The 8,950-nt window shown below is 33.7% G+C and overlaps 1 pseudogene; it reads left to right on the top strand.

Moving 5' to 3' along the window:
* Positions 1–5,757: 5,757 nt before the first annotated feature.
* On the top strand, positions 5,758–6,435 carry LOC145815466 (2-isopropylmalate synthase 2, chloroplastic pseudogene; annotated as a pseudogene).
* Positions 6,436–8,950: the final 2,515 nt, after the last annotated feature.

Genomic DNA, 8,950 nt, shown 5'->3' with positions numbered 1-8,950 from the left:
TCCCAATACCTATCCGGTTTAGAGGTACATCCCCTATCTTCCCCTAAACCGCGGAGTACATCCCCTATCTCCTCCTCTACACATAACGTATATAAACACATTGGTTCTATATACAATCACACAATACACACAATTAATGTATTCTATCAACCGTCAAGTTCCATGACACATTCCATTGATTAGTTTCCGTTTACCTAATCATCATGCATTGTCTACAACAATCTCGACTATCCTCCACCGATAGCCCAAAGCAGTTATTTCTAAAACAGAAAATAAATGCACAAATGGATATTCAATCAACATTTCATTTCCTCATTCCTCACCAATTAATTATCCCAATTAATTAAACAATGTAATTAGGCCATTTTCCATAATTACTATTTCAACCCTTAGGTCCCATTTTCATCAATGATTCAACAATCATTCCATTTTTCTATGCCAAACATGCATCTAGGTTTATTATGAATAAAACCCCAACTTTTGTAAAATTACACAAAAGCCCCAAACTTTCACAAAATTACCAAACCAAGCCCAACATCTCAAAATACCAAAATTTAAAGACAAAACCCATAGAGAGGAGTAGGTTATCCCTACCTCAAATTTGGAGTCCCAAAGGAGAAGACGACAAAACCCAACGTGCTCCAAAACCCGAGATTTTCAGATTAAAATGAAGCCCTCGACGATCAACAACTTTTTTGTAAAGGCCAAAGGTGAGTAAATCACTCCTACTAGATCAAAACCTAGAGAGAAGGTAGAGTCTAGAGTGAGAGGCTCAACAATGGTGATTTTGGAAAAGTAAGAGAGAGAAGAGAAAGTGAAAAAGTGATTTGAAAAGTCACAATTTCGGGACTTTAACCCAGGTCTCCGCTCGAGCGTAAAACACCCCGCTCGAGCGTCCACTCACAGACTTCCGCTCGAGCGGCCAACCTCCCGCTCGAGCGCAGAATGCACTCGCCCAGCACTTTTGCAGAACCAGGCCTCCGCTCGAGCTCCCAACCCTACGCTCGAGCGGCACTCAGACAACCCCGCTCGAGCGGCCAATACCACGCTCGAGCGTACAACGCTGCACAGGAAAATACTGAATGGGTGTAATCTACGCTCGAGCGCCAACACCTCCGCTCGAGCGTACAGGCCAAAAATCTGGGCAACTAGTTTTGGTTTCTAAACTCAACCAACCTGTAACAAACCCGCTCAACACATCCTATAACTCAAATACAAAGTAAGAAAGGATGCAAACAAGATAATAAACAACTACCAACATCCACGGACACATGTCCGGATCACTATACAACAAGGGTAAACCCGGGATCGCTATAATTTCCAAATAGATCGTTAATGTGTAGTGGTTTCTGGATTCAACTTCCATTTTTAATTTTCTGCAACTTCCATTTTTATTTCTATTCAACTTCTTTTCTTGTTCAAGTTTCTTTTCTATTGAACTTCCTTTTTTATTTAATTTCCAAATAGATTGTTAAGGTATAGTGGTTTCTAGATTGAACTTCCATTTTTAATTTTATGCAACTTTCACTTTTATTTTTATTCAATTTCTATTTTTATTCAATCTACTTTTCTACTAAATTTCTCTTTTTATTTAATTTCCAAATAGATCGTTAAGGTATAGTGGTTTTTTTAATGAACTTCCATTTCCAATTTTATGCAACTTCCATTTTTATTTTTATTCAACTTCATTTTTATTCAAGTTATTTTTCTATTCAACTTCCTTTTTTATTTAATTTCCAAATAGATCGTTATAGTATTGTGGTTTCTTGAATGAACTTCCAATTCTAATTTTCTGCAACTTCCATTTCTATTTTTATTTAACTTCCTTTTTTTGTTCAGGTTTCTTTTCTACTCAACTTCCTTTTTTATTTAATTTCCAAATAGATTGTTAAGGTATAGTGGTTTCTCGATTGAACTTCCATTTTTAATTTTATGCAACTTTCACTTTTATTTTTATTCAACTTCCATTTTTATTCAATTTACTTTTCTATTAAACTTCTTTTTTTATTTAATTTCCAAATAGATCATTAAGGTATAGCGGTTTCTTGAATGAACTTCCATTTTTAATTTTCTGCAACTTCCATTTTAATTTTTATTCGTCTTCCATTTTTATTCAAGTCATTTTTCTGTTCAACTTCTTTTTTTATTTAATTTCCAAATAGATCGTTAAGGTATAGTAGTTTCTTGAATAAACTTCCATTTTTAATTTTCAGCAACATCCATTTTTATCTTCATTTGACTTCCATTTTTATTCAAGTCACTTTTCTATTCAATTTCCTTTCACTACTACAAAAATAGTTAAAGATCACACTTTGACAAAAAAAAAAGATCGCATTTTTATTAGAAGTGTGATAAAAAAAATTAGATTGATATTTTAATCACACTTAATTTAATTGAGTGTGATAATATTTATTTTTTATGTCACTTTTCAATTAAGTGTGATTATATATATATTTTTTTAATCACACCTTCTAATTAAAGTGTGATTATATATACACTACTACTTTTTAATCACACTTTTTAAACAAGTGTGATATATATTTTTTAATCACACATTCTAATTAAAGTGTGATTATTTATATATTTTTTAATCACACATTCTAATTAAAGTGTGATTATATATATATTACTACTTTTTAATCACACTTTTTAAATATGTGTGATTATATAGATATTTTTTAACCACACATTCTAATTAAAGTGTGATTATTTATATATTTTTTAATCACACCTTCTAATTAAAGTGTGATTATATATACACTACTACTTTTTAATCACACTTTTTAAATAGGTGTGATTATATAGATATTTTTTAACCACACATTCTAATTAAAGTGTGATTATTTATATATTTTTTAATCACACCTTCTAATTAAAGTGTGATTATATATACACTACTACTTTTTAATCACACTTTTTAAATAGCTGTGATTATATAGATATTTTTTAACCACACATTGTAATTAAAGTGTGATTATTTATATATTTTTAAATTACACCTTCTAATTAAAATGTGATTATATATACACTATTACTTTTTAATCACACTTTTTAAATAGGTGTGATTATATAGATATTTTTTAACCACACATTCTAATTAAAGTGTGATTATTTATATATTTTTTAATCACACCTTCTAATTAAAGTGTGATTATATATACACTACTACTTTTTAATCACACTTTTTAAATAAGTGTGATTATATATATATTTTTTAATCGCACATTTTAATTAAGGTGTGATTATATATACATTACTACTTTTTAATTACACTCCCTAAATAGGTGTGATTGTATAAAATATTTCAATTTGATTTTTATATAAAATATACAATTCCCAAATCCGCGCCTCTATTCTACCAATGAATGATAGAGATGACTCACTACTAGAAAATGAGGCTTTAGACACGGAACTTTTTCACCCATTTTTTCATCTTTCTATCTCTCTGTCTTTGTCTCTCTTCTTTCTCTCTCTCTCACTCATCACTCTTCTCTGTCTGTCTGTCCCTCTCTCTCTCTCTCTCTTTCTTTCTGTCTATCTCTCTCATCTCTCTTTGTCTCTCTTCTCTATCTCTCTTCTCTTTATCTCTCTCGCTCATCTCTCTCTGCCTCTCTCTCGTTTATCTCTTTTCGCTCTTTTTTTCTCTCCCTCTCTCTTTGTCTATATCTTTTCACCCATTTTTTCATCTTTCTCTCTCTCTTCTCTTTCTCTCTCTCACTCATCACTCTTTTCTTTTTGTCTATCTGTCTCTCTCTCTCTTTGTGTCTTTCACTCATCTCTCTCTTCTCTCATCTCTTTTCTCTCTCTGTCTCTCTCACTCATCTCTCTTCTCTCTATCTCTCTCATCTTTCTCTGTCTCTCTCGCTCATCTCTCTTCTCTCTCTCTCGTTCATCTCTCTTCTCTGTATGTCTCTCTCGCTCATCTTTCTTCTCTCTATCTCTCTCTCTCGTTCATCTCTCTTCTTTCTCTATCTTTTTTCTGTCTCTCACTCTCTATCTTTTTGTCCATTTCTCTCTCTTTTCTCTTTCTCTCTCTCTTTCTCTCCCACTATGTTTGCGTTGCTCACTCTCTCCCTTCTGTCTTCTTTATTTACTGAGCTCCCTCTCGATTTATCTATCCACTACAAGAAAATGCACTTTTAGCGACCACTTTGTCTCTCTCTCGCTCATCACTCTCTCTCTCTCTCTCTCTCTCTCTCTCTCTTTCTTTTTCCTCTATCTGTCTCTCACTCATTTTTCTCTCTCTCACCACCCATCTCCTTTACCACCTTCACCACTACTGCAAACGCCATTCCACTACCACCATTACTACCACTGTCGCCACTTCACCTCTACGACTACCATTGCTACTACTATTGCCACCACTACCACTACTGCCACTATTACTACCATTACCTCCCATTAACCCTTGCCACTTCATCTACTCTACCACTACCACAACTTCACCACTAATCTCCTTCGCCACCACCACCGCCACCATCACCATCTTCTCTTATCCACCACCTTCACCACTACTGCCACTACTACTACCATTACCTCTCATTCACCCTTGCCACTTCATCTACTCTACCACTACCACAACTTCACCATTAATCTCCTTCACCGCTACCACCACCACCACCATCATCTCTTATCCACCACATTCACCACTACTGCCACTCTCTATCCTCTACAAAAAAAAAAAAAAAAATCATTAATTACAAAAAAATATATGTTTTAACAAAAAATATTTTTTTTTGACGACGGCAACTCCCATCACAAAAAAAAAAAGAAGTTAAACGACATTATTTTGTTATTTAAATTTCATTTCTGACAAAAAAAAAATATTTTTTATTCCTGCCTGTTTTTGTTTTCCATTCCCGCTCTATTCTCTCTCTATCTCTTCTATCCGTCTCTCACTCATCTCTCTCTCTCACCACTCATCTCCTCTACCACCTTCACCACTACTGCAAACGCCATTCCACCACCACCACTACTTCCACTGTCGCCACTTCACCTCTACGACTACCATTACTACTACCATCGCTACCACTCCACTACCACCGCTGCCACTACTGCCACTACTACTACCATTACCCCTCCTTTACCCCTGCCACTTCATCTACACTACCACTACCATAACTTCACCACTAATATTTTTCGCCATCACCACCACCACCACCACCACCATCATCTCTTATCCACCACTAATGTCGCTCCTTTTCCTCTACCACAAAAAAATAGTTCATGATTTTTACTAACAAAAAAAAATAGGCCGTAGAAAAATATTTTTCATTGACCACAGAAAATAAACTTTTACTTTAGTGGAAAATATTTTTCATTAAAATATTACCCCTACTTCTACCAAATAAAAAAAAATAATAATATTTTTTTTAATTAAAATAAAAATGAAACAAATAAATTTTAAATCTTAGTAACTAAAAAAAAATGAAATTTTTTTCATTAACCACAAAAAAAAATTATTTTAACAAAAATTTTTTTTTTTAACAACAGCAACCCGCGCCAAAAAAAAAAAAAGAGTTAAACTGTATTATTTTATTATTTAAATTTTATTTGTGACCCCCAAAAAAAAAATTTAATTTTTTTTTTATCTACCCCCGTTTCCCTCTTTTTTTTTTTTTTTTGCCATCCCCCCCACCCCCCGGACGCAAAACCAAAATCCCTAATCTCAACATCCCTGACCGTCCAGCATCTCTGTAGGGTTTTAAGTTCCAACCTCAAAGAGCCATTGAAAACTCTCTCTCTCTCTCCCCATCAATGGCGTCTCTGTTCTCCAACCCCAATTTCACACCCATTTCACACTTCATCAAACCCACCACCACCACCCCAACTCGCGTTCTTCTCTATTGCAACACCAAACCCTCAAAATCATCAACCCCATTCACCGCCATTTTCTGCTCCTCCTCCAGTCCCCGATCTCGGCCTACCTACATCCCCAATCGCATCCCGGACCCCCACTACGTCCGCATCTTCGACACCACCCTCCGCGACGGCGAACAGTCCCCCGGCGCCACCATGACCAGCAAGGAGAAGCTCGACATCGCCCGCCAGCTCTCCAAGCTCGGCGTCGACATCATCGTGGCCGGCTTCCCCGCCTCCTCCAACGACGATCTTGAGGCCGTCAGAGTCATTTCTCAGGCGGTCGGTAATTCGGTTGATGAGGATGGTTTTGTGCCTGTCATTTGTGGCCTTGCTCGATGCTGTAAGAATGATATTGATGCTGCTTGGGAGGCTATCAAGTTCGCCAAGAGGCCCAGGATTCATACTTTTATTGCTACTAGTGAAATTCATATGAAGAACAAGCTCAAGAAGAGTAAAGAGGAGGTTTTGGAGATTGCGGTTAGTATGGTCAAGTATGCCAGAAGTTTGGGATGTGATGATGTTGAGTTTAGCCCTGAAGATGCTAGACGGTCAGTTTCTTTCTTTCTTTTGTGATGTACTAGATTTATGTAAATGGCAGTAGCAGTGTCTATTGTGGGATTGAATTTATATTTAGCTGGCAATATTATTTTATACCTGCAGAACTGCTTGAAGTAAGCATGTAGTTTGACCATTTTTTTTGGGTGGGTTGCATTCAAGTAATCTTCTACTCACTTTTGAACATAATAGGTTTTGATTCAGGTTGCCTCCTTAACTCATTGAACTGAAAATTAACACAAATAATTTCTAGATATATATATATATATATATTAAAGTCTTTGAATGCCTATTTTTCTTCTTTTGAGATAAGTTATTTAAATGGCTAGTTTGGCATGCTTACCTAAAATCTGTTCAGTGTTAAGGCTAGGCACTGGCTGTATTGATCTGACGAGAATTTGATAGGGCTCAAATTCAAAAGCAAATTATAATTTTGCTGGAATTTGAGCTTCAGTATTTCTATACTTTAAACTGTTGGACAAATTGATGTCATAACAAATCATCCAGAGGTATAGCTATTTGACCACATTATAGCTGCAGTGTGAATTTGTCAAGGCAGCATAGGAACTCAAAACATGTGAATTTGGATACTATTTTAACCATCCTGCCCCCATTGAAGGGTAAGGTTGCATGGTCTAAGACTGTTAAAACATAGCAAGATAATTGTTAATTCTTGACATTGGTATACTTCCAAAGTTGGTTTCACAAATGGGCCTAAGTTGTATTTTAGGTGCATGGTGCATAATCTAAGATACGATATCGTTGATGAGATCCGTATGAGCTACTTGTTCTGCCTAAAAAAATATGATTTCAGCAAATAATGTCATGGTCCAACAGAAAATTGGGTTCATATAAGAGTTAAGATATACTAATTGAATGAATTGATAATTACAAGTCTCCTACTTCAATTTTTGCGAATTGCTTTTATATGTTGTATGTGATGGATTTCATTGACATGCACAGAGAGAAGTGCTGGATAGTGAGGACCTGTTATTGTTTGTCACTTACACGGACAGACTTTAATTGTGGAGAATTTGCTATTTCAATAGAGTATTTTGTCATGGTTGAAAATCATATAATTCTCGTATTTTTGATAGTTACAATCTTTAAAGTATCTATCTGTGGCTGATCCTATTCCTATAAAGATGTGCTTCATCTCAAGTTATTAAATTACGGAGCTGAAGGTTTAGATAAGGGGGTTGTATGCAAGTTGTTTCTTTTTAATTTAGTGTGTTGGGCTCTTATTATTTCCTCTACTTGGATTGCTCCCATACCAATTTGTAATTATTCAGGCTATGTGGTTTCTGCTTTTAAGACCAATAAGCTTTATTGATCCTTATTTGTTTTATAGTTTTTAGTGAGTTATATGTTGATATCATATGATTTTGATTGTCCATATAATACTCCATTTTATCATTTATATGATCCTTTCTGCATTGTTGCATATTGTCTTCTTTTGTGGTGCTGTTTTACTGATATTTGTGTGGAGAATCAAAATAATTATGTCATTTTTGGTTGCTGTGGGGAAAGGATTGGGGGCAGTTTAACAACTGGATAAATTACATTATTTTTGGTGTGATCTAAATGTAAGTTTATAAATTAATTAGTAAGTTTATTCATATGCTTCTGGCAGGTTTTAAATTAATTTGTTTTTTTATTTTTCAGGTCAGAAATTTCTTGGAGATATGCAAAATATGGTCAAAGAATTCAAGAACTTACTTTTTTCAAGTTTTTTATTTTTTATTTTTTAATGTATGTAATCACAGTTAATTTTTTTTTTTATTAATTTCTTTGTATATACTTTTAAACATTTAACTTTCATTTATGAAATATATGATATTATTTCATTCAATATATGGTTGTGACTCAAAATATAGTATATAGTGTGTATTACATTATTCAAATGCGCGTGCAAAAATAATATTGATTATTTTTTAAATATGTCAAATTTTTTTTTTATCACAGGTTTTATCAGTTATTAATCACACTTAAAAGGTGTGATCTAAATGTTTTTAATCACACTTAAAAGGTGTGATCTAAAGTTTTTAATCACACTTAAAAAGTGTGAACTAAAGTTTTTAATCACACTTAGAAGGTGTGATCTAAATATTTTTAACCACACTTAAAAGGTGTGATCTAAATATTTTTAATCACACTTAAAATGTGTGATCTAAATGTTTTTAACCACACTTAAAAGGTGTGATCTAAATGTTTTTAATCACACTTAAAAGGTGTGAACTAAATATTATTAATCACACTTAAAAAATGTGATGAAAGTATTTTTTAATGACACTTAAAAAGTGTGATTAAAAATGACCATTTTTAATCACACTCCTAAAGACCACACTTTAATAAAACTTAAAAGGTGTGATTAAAAAACATACATCACACCAAAAAAGTGTGATCTTTATCTATATTTGTAGTAGTGTTTTTTATTTAATTTCCAAATAGATTGTTAAAGTATAGTGGTTTCTGGATTGAATTTCCATTTTTAATTTTATGCAACATTCATTTTTATTTTTATTCAACTTCT

Source organism: Camellia sinensis, unplaced genomic scaffold (assembly GCF_055761805.1).
Source record: "Camellia sinensis isolate YWXY unplaced genomic scaffold, ASM5576180v1 Unanchor2, whole genome shotgun sequence".
In the NCBI taxonomy this organism is placed as follows: Eukaryota; Viridiplantae; Streptophyta; class Magnoliopsida; order Ericales; family Theaceae; genus Camellia; species Camellia sinensis.
The sequence above is the reverse complement of the archived record's forward strand: the minus strand, read 5'-3'. Positions and strand labels throughout refer to the sequence as shown.